We start from the raw sequence: 19,625 nt of genomic DNA, 5'->3' as shown, positions 1-19,625 counted from the left end.
AGTGAATATTTGTATACATCCATCCACATATTCTATTTACTTTTTCTTTTTTTTCCCATTTTAATTCTTTAAGTGGACATATGGACATTTGAGTGTTTCCTGCTAACAGTATATATATGCTGCCTGTGATCATTGCCCTGGAACAGGAAAATTGGAACTTAGAAAGGATTGTGTTAATAAGCCTTTCCTAAATGACACTTTTACAGTCCACCTCTCAAAGGACTACAGTGCCAACTTTGTTGTGAGGCAGATGGTAGTGAAAAAGGTGGATGTGACTCTGATCATTTAGCAGGGAAATTAATTTATGTGGTACTAACCAGCCTCCAAATTGGGTTTATTGGCTCATTAGAATTTCTCCAAAATGCCAAAGCTTTATGTTTTAAAGAAGCTGAAGGTTATTTTCAGGATATTTGAGAGAGAGGGACAGAGGTAGGGAAAAATTGACTTAATGACTGAGGATCTGTATTAAAGGTAAGATGGCAATTTTTATGCAACTTTGGATGAAGGACTTCGCAGATCAGCCTAGGAATGCTGAGGAAATTCTGTCTGGTGGTAAAGTACATCTTTATCTATCCTTGGCTGCTGTAGTACAAGTGTTCTTACCTTATTAGCATTGTATTTCTGACTTGGATACACCCTCATTGAGCAAAGTAATTGAAATACACCACGGCCTAGTATTATAGCATGTATATATTTCACAATGCCTTTTTTATAAACAAACTAACACAAATTGATCCACTTATAGCCAAAGAACTCTGTCTAGTTTAAGGTAAGGAAATGCAGGACTAAAGTTGGGCAGCAAAATGAAGATTGTTCTTTACAGCTCACTGTTTTATGTCATATGAGTAATCCTCATATGGCACTTAAGAAGTTTATTCCCAGCTGTGAAGAACATTGCAAAAACCATAAAAGAAAACTAACAGGCATAATTTATAGCCTAAGTTTTACTAATTTCTGTTTGTAATAAATCAATGTCTATCCCCATTTCATCTTATCTCCCAGCCCACACTGTGTTAACTTTTTTTCCTCAAGTACTATGTTATAGCCCATCCACACAAGACTGCATATTTTATCACTGCTTATTGCAGTTTATGGTACACTGTTATCCTAACGATGATTAAGAGCTCTTTAGTACCAGCCAGCCTGGGGAAACAATAGTGTTCCTAGATCTGATGCTTTAAACATCACTGCTTCACTTCCTTCAAAGTAATTATTTGTGCTTGTTAATGATCCAAACTGAAGAGGAATCTATGTAATGCATTACAATATGCACTCTGATGAGATTTGTAAAGATTCCTTAAAATTTACTCCTGAAGTTTTACTAGGCTGCTGTAGTCAACTGTTAGCTTTAATAATTTTTGACATTTCATGGAATATACTACAAGACTAATAAAACACTAGTCTGTGGTTTGGTTTTAGATCTCTTTCCTTAGCCTGTGTTTACTTTAGTACAAGTTATTTTAGTGGTATAAAATGAATTTCATAGAATCATAGAATAGTTAAGGTTGGAAAGGACCTTAAGATTACCTAGTTCCAGCCCCTCTGCCATGGGCAGGGACACCTCACACTAAACCATATCACCTAAGGCTTCATCCAACCTGCCCTTGAACACTGCCAGGGATGGAGCATTCTCAACCTCCCTGGGCAACACATTCCAGTACCTCACCACCCTTACAGTAAAGAATTTCTTCCTTCTATCCAATCTAAACCTCCCCTGTTTAAGTTTTAACCCATTACATCTTGTCCTATCACTATAGTCCCTAATGAACAGTCCCTCACCAGCATCCCTATAAGCCACTTTCAGACACTGGAAGGCTGCTATGAGATCTCCATGCAGCCTTCTCTTCTCCAGGCTGAACAGCCCCAACTTTCTCAGCCTATCTTCATACGGGAGGTGCTCCAGTCCCCTGATCATCCTCATGGCCCTCCTCTGGACTTGTTCCAACAGTTCCACGTCCTTTTTATGTTGAGGACACCAGAACTGCACACAATACTCCAAGTGAGGTCTCACGAGAGCAGAGTAGAGGGGCAGGATCACCTCCTTCAACCTATTGATCATGCTCCTTTTGTTGCAGCCCAGGATACAGTTGACTTTCTGGGCTGCGAGTGCACACTGAAGCCGGCTCATGTTCACTTTCTCATTGACCAACACCCCCAAGTTGTTCTCCGCAGGGCTGCTCTGAATCTCTTTGCCCAACCTGTTGCTGTGTCTGGGATTGCCCCGACCCAGGTGTAGGACCTTGCACTTGGCATGGTTAAAATTCATGAGGTTGGCATCAGCCCACCTCACAAGTGTGTCAAGGTCCCTCTGAATGGCATTCCTTCCCTCCAGTGTATCAACAGAACCACACAGCTTGGTGTCATCAGCAAGCTTGCTGAGAGCACACTCAATCCCACTGTCCATGCCACTGACAAAGATGTTGAACAACACCGGTCCCAACACCGATCCCTGAGGGACATCACTCGTTACTGGTCTCCAGCCAGACATTGAGCCATGGACCATAAATCTTTGTGTGTGGCCACCCAGCCAGTTCTTTATCCACTGAGTGGTCCACCTATCAAATTGATGTCTCTCCAATTTAGAGACAAGGATGTCATGTGGGACAGCGTTGAATGTTTTGCACAGTTCCAGGTGGATGATGTCAGCTGCTCTACCCCTTTCCATCAGTTCTGTGGCGTTATTATAGAAGGCCACCAAATTGGTCAGGCAGGATTTCCCCTTAGTGAAGCCATGCCGGCTGTCACCAAGCACCTTGTTGTTTTTCATGTGCCTTAGCATGTCTTCCAGGAGAATCTGCTCCCAGATTTTGCCAGGCACAGAGGTGAGACTGACTGCTCTGTAATTCCCTGGGTCATCCCTTTTCCCCGTTTTGAAAATTTTTTCCAGTTTTTGGGAACTTCACCTGTCTGCCATGATTTTTCAAATATGACAGACAGTGGCTTTGCAACTTCATTTGCCAGCTCCTTCAAGACCCACAGATGGATTTCATCAGGTCCCATGGAGTTGTGTACTTTCAGGTTTTTATGATTGTCTCAAACCAGATCCTCTCCTACAGTGGGCCCAAGGTCTTCATTCTCACAGTCCCTGTGTCTGCCTTCCAAGACTTGGTTGGTGTGGTCAGAGCCTTTGCGAGTGAAGACCGAGGCAAAGAAATCATTAAGAACCTCAGCCTTCTCCAAGTCTTGTGCAGCCAGTTCTCCCAATAGCTTCCAGAGGAGGCTTACATTGTGCCTAGTCTTGTTTTTTATTTGCTATATACCTTTAGAATCCCTTCCCTTTATCCTTAACATACCCAGCCAATAGATTTTTTCAAGAACAAGTGGTATTTTAGTCCTTCTATTTTTATCACTATCATTTTTTTCTAACTTCATCAAGCATTGACTTTAAAAATATTAGCAGTTTGTATCCAGGCACACCTGCAGAGTACCCACAGTCGTGATGTGGGTAATACTCTAAGTTTAGTCTAACTCTTCCACATCCACTGATGGGCTTTTTATAGATACTACACCACACCCATGATTGCTTTTGCATGATGCACATGATTGCTATTGCCACTCGAAACAGAAGCAGTCTCATGGTGTCCTTGTTTTCATTTTGTGAGATGGTATTTATCAGCAGAAAAATAGTCAGGGAAAATTCTCAAAAGGGACAAGATCTCGTGAGCCAGAAGCCAGTGGGTGGCTTTTGAAGGTTTGAGGAAGGGCTACTTATATTATCAGATGACTTCAGGTTTCTTTAAAAATAATGAGCAAAATTTCTGATGTGTTTGGAAGTGGGAATGCTTCACAGGCACTCAGGAGTGTCTTCTGCTACATTTCAGTCCTGTACTAATTTTCTCCAGAACAGATTGTCTGTAATTAGTTGAAATAAATACCTGCTATGGAGTCTAGGAAACCCTCCAGAAGGACTTGGCTAGAATGAAGGATTCCCAAATCCCAAATTGAGACTTAAAATAGGCCTCCCTAATCCTGGGGATATTTATATTTGATAGCTTTAACTCTGACTTAGAAGTTTTTAAGGCAACTATAACTCTGCTTCTGGTACCCAGAAATGTTTTTAATTCTGCAATGCAGTGTGTCTTCTGCCCAGAATATTGTTGGGATCCAGAAATTAAGTTTGACTCTACTTTATCCTGATTCTGCCAACCTGAACGTGTTTCTTTCAGGAAGTCTTGTGTGTGGAATGTCCCAAAAAAAACAGCTGTGATCACAGGATGTAGCAAATGGGAGGAAGTGGTAAAAGCTGTGCCAAAGCTTAGAGGCCTAAGTGTCTCTGTAGGTGACAGCCACACACCATCTCTACAGGGAACCATCCACTCCCCTGGTGTTACAAGGACAAAGCCTTTTTCCTCCAGGCCTGCTTACAGGTGGCAGATGTAGATCAAAGTGGTTGAGGTGGCTGAGATATATTGGGCTAATAACAACAAGAATTTCCTCACGGTTGGTTATGCTTTCCTTTCAATTACAGCCTAATTCACTCATAATTTATGCTGAAGACTCTACCTGTCACAGTTGCCTGACTTCTTCCAAAAATCAATATGGTTGTAAATTTTTAAGGGCAATTAGAGAAAAAAGAATTCTATATGAAGCCTGGTGAAATTAAATGGAGCAGGAGAAAAGAAGAGCTGCTTGTCAAATGTTTTTCAATAGTATCATGGGATTGTGGAGTAGCTCTCCTTGAAAAGCTGTAGTAGTCCAGTGATCTGAATAAAATACAGCTGTGGTGAACATGGGCTTCATGAGCATATCTTGCAGCATTAATTAATCATGACAGTGAGATGAGTGTGAATTATTAGGATTAAAAGACCCAAATGCTCTCCTAAATACCCCAAGATGCACCACAAATGGGAAGTGGAATCACTTGTGATTTATGCCTCCCCACAAAACATTAATCCAAAATTTATGTATAATGAGTATGAACTACTCAGGAATCTTCTCTCTTACAGCAGACAGCTACCAAAAAAGTTTTAAATTTATATAAAAATAAATTTATTAGGGGAAAAATAAGTAATTCTATAACCTGGGGTGGTGGTCTTCCTTTTGCAACCTACTCTTTTGTCTGATTGATGGTCCTGGTTTTGTATCACACTAGCATAGTTGGCTGAGAAGTAAGTGCTGCAGCTTTCTTTAACATCACAGGTTCCAGACTGAGAAGAACACATGCTTCTGTGCATAGCGCAGGTTTCGAAGGCAATCCTATTTTATTACAGTTATCTAATTTTTCATCAACCCAGCCTAGTAGTACTTTGAAGGAGAATGGAGAGGGAGGATAATGCTTGATAGTACTTGTTTTTTCCAGATAAAGACATTGTGGTCCAACTGTCAAGGCTAGATCTATCTAAAAGGTGCTATCAACACAAAACATGTTGCAGGACTAACCAGAAAACATAATTTCCCTCCGCAGGAGTTCACAGTATAGTGACTTTATTGGTCTTTCCAGATCAGAATGTTTTAATCTTGCCTTCATCAAAAAACATGCAGGATGAGGTTTGAAAAAGCAACTTATTTTTCTGAAATAAAAAGTTACTTAAAAGCAGATGAGAGATAATTTTCAGTGCAAACCAGACCTCTTCTTGCTTGTGAGGTAAAGGCTGACTTTCACTGCCAAGTCTCTACAGATTTTGAGGTAGAACCTGGAGGAATCCAGAAACCAGCACCCAAAACACAGCAAATGCTGCAGGCTTACTGGTCCCCCTAAATCAAGTTGCAAGTGTTCATTGCCTAGAAAAGATAGGTGGGCCTATGATATACTCTTAGATCCCATGGGAAAATTTTGTAGAATAGTATAGAACATTTTGCACTATAGTATAATTGAAATTCTACACACTCCTTCCAAATATTCTTTTCCTATTCAAATGCTCATCTCCACTTGCAGTACTATATTGTCATTTACTAGGAAAAAAAGAAAGAAAAAAAGAAAGGAAGGTAATTATTAAATACTTTTAAATGGCTTTGAAAAATCCTATACACCATATTCTGGATGATCATCATTTTAATACATTATCTGTTCGTTATAAGGATTATGACAATTCATAAAGCCCAGACCACACTTTTCAGAGTCATCTAGTAGTCATTGCCACCCCAGGTTTTACATGACTACTTGAGGCATGTCAAAGACAGACTTTCAGAAAATGGCAACCTTTCCTTTAAGAAGTCAGATCTGTTTAACATGGACTGCTTTAGTTACCCCAGAACATTTTCTGTGAGATTCCTGTAACATTCCTATAATAGGCAGTGCAGTGACAAGATGTACTTAACCATTTCACATGGCATCATTTAGACAAGCAAGGCATCATTTAGTCCAGCAAGGTTTACTGTCTGGTTGGAGTAGACCCATGTTGGTAAAGCACAGAATTATTTCTCCTTGTAGTTTGCAGCATTGCAGACCTGGGAGACCAAACATCCAAGAAAGATATGAAGAATAAAGAATGCTAATGCTGTAGGGACCCCTGTGTAGACACAGTAGAGCAGCTATCTGTAGAGTCAGCCTGTGTGTGCTGTCACTGATAGTACTCTAGAGCTAGTAGGATGAGATTTATTAAACTACCTAATTCTGACTGGTTTGAGCCCAGTTTGTGAAGAAACTTTGGTTTGCTTTAGCACTACAGTCTAGCATGATACATATTCTGGGAGGACTATTCGCTTCAGGGCAGCACATGATTTGAACTCGCTCCTTGTGCAAGTGTTGTGCTTCAGCACTACCTGTCAGTCTACCCTGAAGATAAAGTGTTGACCTTTAGGAGAAGCACACACCATAGTGTTTCTGCATAACCCCACTGGTGTCCTGAAGAACTGGAGGTGGGCCATGGCATAGGTTTTGAGAACATCCTTGGGCACCTCTATGCTTCCTAGTTTTCTGCTGTTCTGCTATTGCAGTACTATACTACCAGTCTGTGATCCCTTGTGCTCTTTTCAATACCTCTATTAGCTCTTCCTCTGTGCCATTATTGCTTATGCACTAGTCCAAAACCACAGAGCTGGCAGTAGTAGCTCTGAATTTAATTTTGCTTCTTTAACCCCAAGAGAGAATATTAACTATTTTTTTTTCATTGTCAGAGATATACACTATCAAGGTCCTCAGACCTGGGTATTTATTTACCTTAGTATATAAGGTTGACTGTTTGCTAACATTAGGAAAGACATGGGAGTCTATTTGTTAGTGAGATTTTTTTCATATGTATCCTGGCTTTGTTAAATGGGCTAAAGTCAACTAAATTCTTGGCTGTCAATCACCCATTGTCTTGGTTCATTACACGACCCATTTCTTAAGGCTCACCACAGCAGGAATTGTTTTCACTTTTGTTCTGCTAATGGAACCCGATTTGGAAAAACTCAATGGAAGTCATTTAAGAAGCCTTAGCTTCAAGTGAAAAATATGAAACAATTTATTTCCCGGTGGGGAAAAATGTGGGTTGGAAAAAGAAAATGGCAGTGAAAGAAAGAAATGCAGATAGATGCAGAATCACAACTCAGTCCAGAGTGTGGGAGCCCAAAACACTACAGGAGTAATCCATGTAATGAACTAACAGTCTGAGAAACCCACAGGGAGTTTCCAAAACATTTTTCCTTTGGAGAAGATAAAAACAATTTACATAAGAATTATAGTCAAGGGCTTATAACCAACACAAAGATAGCATATTAGGTTCTTAGCCAACTGTTTTTCCACTGTGCCTGAACAAAAGTTGGTAAAGCTCTGCTCCTGCTCTCAGATAATGGACTTTGTTCTGCAGCTCACACAGCAAAGATATCTTTATTTGAAGTCCTAGTGTCACATCCCTAAAAAGTGTTGCTAACTGTCTAGATTTCTTGACTCACATGCATATATCCAGGTGACAATAGCACTACAGTGTTGACTTTTGTTCTGAGTTGAGCATGACAAATAATTCATGACACTTTTAGAAATGTTTAATTTATCCTTTTCTCTCTTAATAAATTTGCCACAAACAATTCTGTAGGTTTTTTTTTTCATATTTGTTGAAAAACAAATATATTCCCTAGCATATTGGTTGCAGCAGAAGCAGGGCATTCACTATTTGTGGTTCATTTTCTATAGCTCTGTAACTTGCTTTTGGTTTTAGGTTCATGTATACTCATTATTGTAGTATCAAAATACCTTGCGCTAACAAATTTTTTCTTTTAAGGATAAATTTCTCAGTAAAAAAAAATCAGTAAAACATCACAGCTCTAAGGATTAGATGCACCATCCCTAGAGACATTTAAGACCAGGCTGGATGTGGTTCTGAGCAACCTGATCTAGTTAAAGATGTCCCTGCTCATTACAGGCAGGTTGGACTAGATGACCTTTTGTCCTGGATTCAGCTCATCAACTAGATGTCTTCAGGTCACCAGCGACTGGCCCTGACTTCCCTCCGACCATCATCCCAACAAAGAATGAACTTTGATGAAACCAGGTGAGTTCTGCAGTACCATCAGCAGTCAACAATCCAACACTGCACACAACCTCTCCTGCTCTGAAAGACTGTTATAAGAGATGGAGCCCGACATCATGGACCAGATGAACTCAGCAGCTTTACATGGATTATTCCATGCACTAAGGAATGATCTCTCTCTCTGTGTGTGTGTATGTATGTATATATATGTATGAGACAAGAGGGATGGTATATTGAAAAATGTGAGCTCTGAGCATGAAGTATGGAATGGTATGGAATAAGGGGTGGATATTGTCCTAGGTTAAGCAGTAGCAGTCATTTTTCTCCTTCTTAGTAGCTGGTGCAGTGCTGTGGTTTTGACTTTCAGCCTAGGAACAATGCTGATAACACCTCTGTTTTTAGTTGCTGCTCAGTAATGTTTACTCTGACCAAGGACTTTCTGAGTCTCATGCTCTGACAGGAAGGATTTGGAAGCTGGAAGAAAGCAGAGACAGGACACCTGACCCAAACTAAACAAAGAGGTATTCCATACCATAGCACGTCATGCCCAGTATATAAACTGGGGCAGTTACCTGGAAGGACTAGGTCACTGCTTGGGTCAGGCTGAGTATCTGTCAGCAGGTGGTGAGCAGTTGTATTCTCTTCCCTTGTTATTTCCCTTATCATTATTATTATTGGTGGTCATAGCAGTGATTTGTGTTATACCTTAGTTACTGGACTGTTCTCATCTCAACCCATTGGAGTTACATTCTTTCGATTCTCCACCTCATCCTTCCGGGAGCAGGGAGAGGAAGTGAAGGGAGTGAGCAAGTGGCTGGATGGTTCTGGGTTGCTGTCTGGGCTTAAACCACGACGCCTTTGAAGATCCGTTCCAACCCAAACTGTTCTAAGATTCTGTGATTATAAAATTATGATTAAATGGTTGCATTATTACCTATGAAATTGTAATGTTTAATTCATGAATTTTATGAATTTTGTGAATTACTATGCTTTTTAAAAAAAAATTATGAAAGCACTGAAAATAGCATGTAATATAACCAAAACTTTAAATCTAAACAGGCAGGTCAGCCAAAGCTGTTGTTGAAAGCAAAGAAGTGAACACTGAAATACTTGAATCCTTTTCTTAAGGTGGTGGTTTGAAACCATGAGGAAAAGAGTTTACAAAAAACTCAAACCTCAAAAAAATCTGACCTCCCATTCCTTTGGTGAGGGCCCTCTTGCAGCTCTCCATATTGGCAAGGGCCTTCAAAATGTCTTTGGACCATGACACCACAACCAAACCCCCAACTATGATGTTTCTGCATTCAGCAAAATCCAGATGGATTCACAATTCAAGGATATGAGATAATTAACCTTGAAATCTGTTTCTGTCCTCTTACTTTGAAGTCCTATATTCCCAGCTGTCAGAAACTACAGGTAGAAACACTGCTTAAACCATGAGCAAATACTTTCTGTGCTGAATGCAACCAAGGTCATTCACTTGAGTACCTGCTGTAGCTGTGAAAGTTGCCTAAGGGTTTGAACTGAAGGAGAAAGAGTTTGCAAAACTCAGTTATACTGGTATTAATAGAATACAGCCAGATGGTGCAGTCATCAATAATCTAAAAATATCCCTGGTGCATAGTCAAAAGCAAAGTAGCATGAAAATTAAAGTAAAAAAATTGCACTCACCAATAATGTCCTAAAACCCCGTTAATGACAACTCACCCTATGTTTGCTGAAAGGTCAATGCGTAAAGACAGTGAAAGCCTTTTGCAAGGGGATTTATTTAGAAATGAAGCATTTTGATATGAGAAGTCACTAAAAGAGAATTTTGCCAATACCTGACTGATTTTAATGCTGTGCTCTTCTGCAACAGAGTTAAATTTAATACTTTGTAAATTGGCTTTAAATGACTCTCAAATTTTATTAGAAAAATGCACTAGTCCTCCTGTATGCCTGCTCCACTAATGAGTCAAAATTCCTCTGACAAGCATGATTCATCATTTTTGTGTGGGATTTGATCTTGTTTCGATGCCCTTGCGCAGAACAATCAAGAATTTACCACTCTGATGCTGTTCTATTTGTGCAACTGTTGACAGCTGTCTAAGGTACAGATGTAATCAAAACAATTTTCATCAAAATCAAAATATATTTATTTATACTTATATATAAAACTAGGAAACTACTATAACTAATACATATACAGTAGTTGTTCAGCCAGTGTGTACATATATATACGCATACATATATTTGTAAGTAATGATCCATTCTGCCATCTGCATAGAAATAGTTCTAATCCTCAGCTGTTACATATTTGTGTTGCTATGAACCTCGCTAAGACTGTGGTTGAAGCTGAATGAAAGAAGGTAAAATAAGCACCATAGCAAACATTTATTTCAATGCTTATTTAAATGACTATAAGATTTTTAGTAGTTTTATGAATGAGTAGTAAGCATATAAGAAGTAGCAGTTAGTTAATGCAAGTTTTACGTTTAGCAATATTGACTAAAATAAAAAATACACATTTTTTAAAAACCCTTACCTAGGCATAATCTGGAGGTTTGATTTTCTCTGGGCCCAGGGGAGGAAATGCCACCAAAAATAAATCAATTTTCTCTTTGCTAATCTCCAAAGAAAAAAGCTGATACAGTACATTTTTATTTTGTGCGCATAAGCTATTTCTTACTAACTCAGTCTTTTTATAGTACATGTCAAAAGGCCAGTAGAATGATTTTTGTTGGTATAATTTCCCCCCACAGGTATTCCCAGCAATGACTTTAGGAGACTTTGTTCTACACAAAGTCAAACAACTACTACATGCCTTCAGAGATTGACATGCGCAGGCTCTCTAAAAGAAAAAGCACAGAAAATTTCTCAGGGCATGTCAGCTTTTATGAGATTGAGCATCTCTTCAGTAATAAAAGAAGCAAATGGAACAAGACATGGCAGGAGATGATACTTGTCAAGTGGAGGAAATAGTGCAACTGCTTGTCACAGAGCAACCTCAGCCCCACAAGCATCTGTATGGCTCAAAGAGACAACAACTTAGACTAATAGTGCTTGAAGCGGTGTCATACAGGAAAGGCTCCATAAATCTTCAGAGCAGGAGAAGACCTGAGAAGCATTTTCTTTGGTTTGTTTTTTTGTTTGTTTGTTTTTTTTTTTGTCTTGGCTCACTTTGCCCTCCTGCTTTGTACTACCAACCTTCTCACAGCTTTCCCTTCTCAAAGGTGGCTCTAAACTAGGCTGCTGAGAGCCACGTGAAATGCAGGAGAAAACAGAGCACATTGCTTTGGCAGTGATGGCTTTCCTAAAGTATTGGGAAAAAAAGGTCCTTTTAGGGGGAATAGATACTGTGAAAATGGGAAGTGAGGTGGAGTTTGAGACGTAGAATGTGGGGTGTGCTAGAAATGACAATACACGTAGTATGTTCACATAGGAGACTGTAAAGGGGGCCCAAATTATTAAAGAGAAAAAGTACCCCATTTTAAAATGTTAGAGAGCTGCTGAGAAGTGAAGCATTTGGAGGAAATTAGTAGATGTGTAAAGGCTGGTCTTGTTCAAGAGAGCTGGAATCTAAGCAATATTAAGACAATGTGCTGTGCTCAGCCTCATATCCCACTACAAGTGCACATTATGGAAATGCAGCAACATTAGGAGCATGTGTAAAAATAAGACTTCTGCTGACTTTTCAGTCGTGTAACCAACACTTGAATCTACCCCAAATTTATCAACTTCTTTCAATGATATTCAGCAGCTACTTATGGGAATGGTACTTCTATTACTCAAAACAGCTAACTCCTTGAACCATTTCAGAGCAGGAAGGAGCACCCCTAAATCACATCATTGAAGACAGAAGGCTAGCACCAACTGAAATGGAGGTAAAACATACAATTTTTATAGACCTTTATTATTTTTTTTTCACACAGAATAAGACTTAGGTTTTGGCACTGTAAAATGCGTGAGCAGTTATAAAACACCTGAGACTTCTTTTTGGCATCACCCAAGAAAACAATCCAAAGGTCCAAGATATCCTTTCCAGGATCCTTTAATTGAATTCCCAGAACACCCATCAGAGATACTTGGAAAACATGCTGGCTTTCTATGTTAAGAAAAAAAAAAAAATAGAAGGAGCATAGTATGCCTTTTTTTTTTATAAACCCAATGAAAACCTATTTATTTTAAAGTGATTCATTGGAAAAGCCCAAACACCAATATGGTTTTGGACCTGTTTTTTGCTTCCATTTTATTTAGACAGATGGTGATACCCTTATATCTATGAATAATTTTTATTCATGCGCACTTCAGGGAAAATTTCACAAAGTTAACGGTGGTACTTGGGAAGGAAATCATTTTGTAGCATCCCCCTTTAAGGGTAAATCTTTCAAAGGCACACAAGTGACTTAGGATCCTACATAATTTTCAGAAGTGATTTAAGCCTCCCTAGCCTAGTTTTCTCACAGCCAGCAAGATTTAGGATTTGAAGGGATTTATTTAGATGGTTTTCAGCGTTGTTTGGCAGAGGAGTATAGCACAACTCCTCAGCTGCTTGCAGCTTGGAATTTCAGCACCAACTTGAGTGCCTGTTTGCAGCCTGTGATCCCTATATGGGAATTGTTAAGCTGGTAAGAAAGGGATTTTCAGCTTTTTAAGGCAAACAGCTGAGCAGGGAGCTGCCTAAATTAGCCAGTAGTGCAAGGCTGAAGAATGAGGCTTATGTGTCTAAGCAACTGATGTGATGCCAGTTTAGAGGTGGCTCCCCTCGCTCAGGATCCTTGGCTGTGAGCTGTCTGCTGGACACGGGCACTGCAGCCAAGTCAACTACTTAAGCAGCCTAGTTGTCAAAACCTCTGCCTGTCTTGCAAGCCATTTCTGCTGAGCTTATTCTATTATTCTCATTATCCCTCAGCCATGTCATAGGCTGGATCTGGGCTTTACTTCCATCTAGAAGTGGTCTGTATTTATCTTTCTGCTGTGCTCCTGGGAGACAGCATGCCTCAGGCATGCTGAGGACACTGCTGGGTGAGTAAGCTACTAATGAAAGGACTGGTTTTGTATCCAGAATAAAACCCTTGTGTCAGGGCTTGCAGGACCTGAGTTTGAGGCAGGGCTCAGAGCAGCTCATTACTGTGGTGCTGAAGTTGTGATTAGGATGATTTGAATGCATTTGATAGCAGCAGGTGGAGAGGTATTATTACTGATTTGCAATGATGGGTTCACTGTGATGTGGTTTTGAAACTCCCAGTGAAGCTTTTTCAGGTGCATAACTTGGTCTTATGGTCTGGCTCAAGGGAAATAAATTGGTTTTGAAATTGGGATTTATTATCATAAACTATTTTTGCTGGGACCCCTAGAGGTTGTCAGTACCACATCAGCATAACTAAATAGAATCACAGAACAGTTAGGGTTGGAAAGGACCTTCAGATCGTCTAGTTCGAAGCCCCCGCCATGGGCAGGGATGCCTCACACTAGAATGCAGACCCAAGGCTCTGTCCAACCTGGCCTTGAACACTGCAGTATCAAAATATTTCTGTGAATCTGAATGTTACATGCTTTAAAAATCATGGGTGCCTATCAGCATCCTCTAATACCTAAAAGTCCTTACAAACTCAGCACATAACACCCCGGAAAGTGTTTTGTTAAAATAGCAGGAAGTTTTTGTGAGTATCTGAACTGCAGTTCACTGACTGAACATTGAATAAATATAGATATATTCCAAACACTCTATGAAGAACTTCTTCTCTGAGTTAACTGTCAAATTGTTAACTATTGAGACGTCTGCACTTTCTGGTTTAAGCTTCGTTATAAAGGAGCATGGCTTTATTATTTCACAGTTTGCTTTGAAGTTCTGCCACCTATTGGTTTATCACAGCAATGATCAGATCGGCTGGGTTTCTCCGTGTGAAACCAACAAGGAAAATATATCTTACAACATCAAACCCCTAAGCAGTAAGTAATCTAATAAGAGATCAGAAGTAATTTAGCTGCTTTGCAATTGCCAGATAATTTTCTACTGCTATATTAGCACCCAATATGGACAAGGCAATTGCTAAACTTTAGTTTCTGTCCTTTTGAATGTGGAAAATAAACAAATCTTCTTCAAAGACTGAAACACTGAAGCCCTGGAATCTTATTCACAGGATTTGCAGACTACACTAGAAAAGTGTACATGTTTATTGATGCAAAATAGATTTAAATATGCAGCTATGCATGCACTACATTTACTTGTTCCAAGCCAAGTTGCACATAAATAGCTTATCTCATAGCTGCAAACAGATCAATCACTTTGCTTTTATTTGCAAATGCATTCTTCTACACCACCAGCATGCTGCACTGTGACAATATTTTAGAATTCTCTTTTAGCTTATGTTGACTTGGTACCACATTACTTTCGAGGTCCTTACTACACACTCAAAAACTGTTCACAATGTCAAGAGCACTTGAGGAATGACAGCAGAGCAGAGACAGAAGCTAAGAGGTACATGAGCAGTGAAGTACAGAAATGTAAGCAGTAAGGATTAAGCAATAACTGTATGGAACTGGAAGTAAAAAATTCATGAAAGGTTTCTTTCTAGACCTGGTACTGAGATTTTTGAAATTTTATTAGGAAAGTGAGAATTTTTCAAGACATAGCTGAACCTGCTTTCAGCATCTACATTTTGTGAGGCTTTGTGCAGGAGGTGTTTCACGTTTGGATAGTGACCTTTGTTACCTCTGTTACCTGATTTCTACCTGGTGTCCTCCAAGGCAAAATAAAACAAATAATCAGCAGAGGAGATGATCTTTGCAGCTAATGAGGGCTAGCCACCCAGTCCTCTGCTTTCCCTGCTAGTACCAAAGCAGCTCAGGCAAGGAGAGCTGTGCAGAGGAAGCAATGATCAACTTGTCACAGCTGCAACATAGGCTGTATAAAATAAGGCGCCATCATCAACGTAGCTTGCTGTGACAACTCAAGCAACTTGTGTTGTGATTATTTATGAAAAAGGGTCTGGATGGAGAAGACAAAATATTTTAAGAAAAGGTCTCGAAAAATATATCACCAACAAGAATCTTCCAATCCGTTACCAGTTTTTTAAATATTGGAGATATGAAACTGCTTAATTCACAAGCCTTGCTGTCTTCTGTTCATTATTTTGTGTACCCAAAAGAATTCACTAAAGTGCACTCCACACGATGACAGTGTGACAAGGGCCAATTTGTGAATAACTTGTCAACAGCTTGAATGAAACTCTAGAAATCCATAACAGGTGCTCGATAGCTATAATCGAGTGACAGATGGATTAGATACATGAAACCACAACAAACTGACTGAATGGGAGAGGGAGAGAGAATGAGGGTGAAAGTGGGGGAGGTTCATTAACTATAGAAGAGAGCAAAAATACATGAATTATTAAAGAAGCGGCATGAGCCAATTTGTGTGGATGCTTCCTGCTCATCTTCAGCAGGCCCGGGAAGAGGAGCTACAATGCCAGCTACAACACACAGCAGCAATGGTCTAATATCTTGACTCTAGGCAGGGATGTACCAGAGCTTGGCACTGGCCTTGATTGCAGAAATCACTGTTATATTTTAGTACACACATAAGAGCTGATTCAGCAATGTACTTCAGTGCACGCCTTGCTGTAAGCGCGTGAATAGCACCATTAAGGTCAGCAGAACAACTGTGTTCAACTCACACTAACATGTTTAAGCATCTTGTCAAATTTCTGGTCTCTGTTGTGGGATTTAAAATACATGGGGATGAATCCCCGCTAGTGGAAATTTTTACAAGCCCCTCAGAGCCCTGGGGAATGCTGCTGTTAGAGTCTCAAGTGCTGCTCAGGACATGTCCATGCACATGGGCAATGGTGGACCAGTGTTTCTCTGAAGGCTTTAAGCAAGGGGGTTGCCCTCTGGGCCAAACCAGGGCACTGGGGATCTGTTCCCATGCCAGCAAGCCCAGCCTGCTTTTCCCAGGAGCAAGAGGCTGCTTGCACTCATCCCATAAGCTTTTCCCCACATGGGTCAGGAACACCATGAATGCCAGCTGTCTTGTGCTTTAAACAGCCGGAGTCATCAATAGATGCCCATTGCCCAAACACCTTTGTGCCAGGTTTGTCAGAAAATTATATTTAGGCTCAGCAAGGACCAATTATCCTTAGTCTGTGCCCAATCTATGTCTTCTACCTAACTGACTGCAGGCAGGAGCAATGTTTCCATTACCACTCTTCAGCTCACTCCCTCTCCTTCTCTAGTGAGGTTCCCTTTAAATTAATTTTTTCATTTTAAATTAAACCTTCAATTTCTTTATTTTCCTCCCGTGCACATCACATAATGCCACAATCCCAGATTTGCAATAATTCTATCCAAACAATTCTTTTCCATGGCTACCTATTAAGGGAACAAGCAAAACCTTGACAGCTGGTTTGCTTTTATAGAGTGACCTATCATTTTTTTTTTTCCTCACAAGTCTTGCTGTGCCTAGTATCTTCCCTTGGAGAAAAATTTATGAAATTTTGGAACCTGTTTAGATAATGGATAAAATAGAGTTACTGGATATTTCAGGTGCAAAAACAAGGCTTGCTTTTGGTAAAAAAAAACCCCAGACTAGTAACTTGATTCCTATTCTTTTCACCACACATGTCCTGTAAACACATGAACCAAACTACTGCTTCAAAAAGGAATTTGCTATGTAGTCATTACTGTACCAGAAGCCACTGTGATAATAATTTTGTAATAAGATACAGGATCAGACTCCCAACATAGTTTAATCTTTTTATACTTTGGCATAATTCTTATGTTTTATGATATATTCAGTCCTGCCATAGTCTGGGCTGCTCTGTTTACATGCAGTGAGACTGTTCTCTGTGGCTGCATGGGCAGTGATTCTCAAAGTATCAAGCCAGCACACTCACATTTATGTGTGAACCTTGAAACAACAAGCACAAAGTGTCAGAATTAACCTGAGGAAGGCACCATTTTATACTTTCATGCCTTTCAGCTCCTAGCCATGAAAAAGAAAGTTGAGCTCATAGATCCAGATTGCAGAGAAGAGGCACTCCTGTACAAGCACACAAGATTTATGCATTAATTAAATCCCATTTTGGTTTATTTAAGCCCTACTCCATAGGCTTTTGCCTTGGGTGAGAGAAAGATTTAACTGTAGGCTTTTTCTCTCCCCCCCCCCCCTTTATTTTTCTCTTCTTTTTTCTTTTTTTTCTGTCTTGCCTACAATAGTGTTCATATGAATATATGACCAAGAGGCTGAAAGGGCATAAGGTAAGAGATGAAAAGATAATGAGTTCTGATAAGGATACTCAGCTATCACCACTAACCGCATAAGTAATGATAGTATAATGGCTGATGCCACTGCTTAAGATAAAGCAGGCAGGCACATGTAGTGAGCAATAAAAGCATATTAAAGCAAACTGCAAATCCATAAAGAATCAATTGTATTTGAGTTTCTGAAAGAGTTTGGATGCCTCGGGTACTTCTTAACCATTGCTTCTATAGAAGCCAAACAGAGACTGGAAAAAGTATCCTGCTTAGTAAGTAAATTTCCTAATCTTGTTCAGATCGGACTAAATGTTCCTCTGTGTTGGCTGAGAAACCCATTTTATGTTTATTAGCCTTGGATCTAGCAGTGTTACCCTGTTCCAAAGTTAAAAAAACCTAAACTGATTGCATGCTCTTATGACTATGCCTGCTTTGTAATGCACACTGTAATTATCAGAGAATTTTGCCTGTCTACTCCACAGCTGCTTGTGGGTAAACCAACAACTCTACGTGAGTGAGTACACAGATGTTCAGCTATTGAATCACTTCTTTGCAATCCAGACCTGACAATAATTTAGATGTCAGTGATCTTCAAGCATCGTATACAGTGTTGGCTTTCTCATTTTGAGAAATAAAATCAAACTTTGGCCTTGCAGATTTTAAAGAACTAAAGCAAAAATGTGAACCTCTGTGTCAACTGTGTAGAGTGGGAGAGACTGGCAGTTGTACCTTGGAACATCAATGAGATACTTATTTTCATTTTTTCTGCTTTGCCTATCGTTTTTGAGGAACATCAGTAACACATTTGTAAGTGATGGACAGCTTTCAATGAAATGGGCATTTATTGAACAAGCATTGGACAGCGGTTTTGGGTTTTTTGTGTCTGGAAAGCCAGGTACAAAAGCTCTGTCTGAACTCTGCCAGTCTCTGTGAATGGCTGTGTTACTGATTTACACTTAGGATCTCATTGAGAGCATCCTAGAGGCTACTGCAGATCTTGCTGAAGTCTGTTGCTAACAGTGAACTGAAAGGAGAATTATTAGTCCCAACTGGAAGGTGAGACAGAAGAATGACCTGCTTCTTTGCAGCTGCAGATTCATGCACTTGTGTAACCAAATGGCAGACAAATGCCTGCACAAATTTTCACTTCTTCATCAATAGGAGTGAGAATTTGCAAAGGCACCATTTGCACCTAGTAAACTTAGGTGCACCTAGGATTATTTTATAGATTTATTTGCACCTAGTAAATCTAGTGATGTGTAAATGGTGTTTAAACCACACATATTTGTTTTTCAGACTCATCCTGTTAAGAGAATTCTCAAGATCTGTAGGTTGTAAGTGTTAGAGCAAGGAACAGCTCCAAAGAGACCAGATTTTCTCTGGCATCAGGAGAGCAGCTGCTGAAAGAGAAGGTGTTCTATTGATTAGATGCTATAAACAGAAACTAGAGACACTCTGAAATGTTTCACAGGAGAACTTCTGCAAAATCTTCTCATAGATGATTAACCTCCTGGTAGCCCATATGGACAACTGAAGGACACTAGAAAGCCATTACTTTAGCTTAAATAACTCTTTCCTTTAGCTGATCTGGCCTGAGGACATCAGTTTCTCCACAGTTTGATTTGGATTAGTGCTTTCAGCTTGAGCCAGTGGGGAAAAGGAATAGAAATACCCTACAAAAGGTTTCCCATGTAATTCACCATCTTCCCAGCCAACTCATGTACGATTTCTATGTCAAAACAAAAGGAGTTGTTTTGACAACAGAGAACAGTTTTTACCCCAAAATATTTCCTATGTTGGTTGTATATTCTGGCCAGAAAAAAGAAACAACCAAAACCAACAAAACCATCATAAAACCTTTAATTGAAGGGATCTTTATTACTGTCATGTGTCATTGATGCAAGGTCCTAAGTAAGGATGCAGTCCCAAGTAAGGATGCAGTCCCAAGTAAGGATGCAGTCTTAAGTAAAGACTGGATGCAGGTTCTGAATTATAAAA

Source organism: Melopsittacus undulatus, chromosome 1 (genome assembly GCF_012275295.1).
Source record: "Melopsittacus undulatus isolate bMelUnd1 chromosome 1, bMelUnd1.mat.Z, whole genome shotgun sequence".
Classification (NCBI taxonomy): domain Eukaryota; kingdom Metazoa; phylum Chordata; class Aves; order Psittaciformes; family Psittaculidae; genus Melopsittacus; species Melopsittacus undulatus.
The sequence above is the reverse complement of the archived record's forward strand: the minus strand, read 5'-3'. Positions refer to the sequence as shown.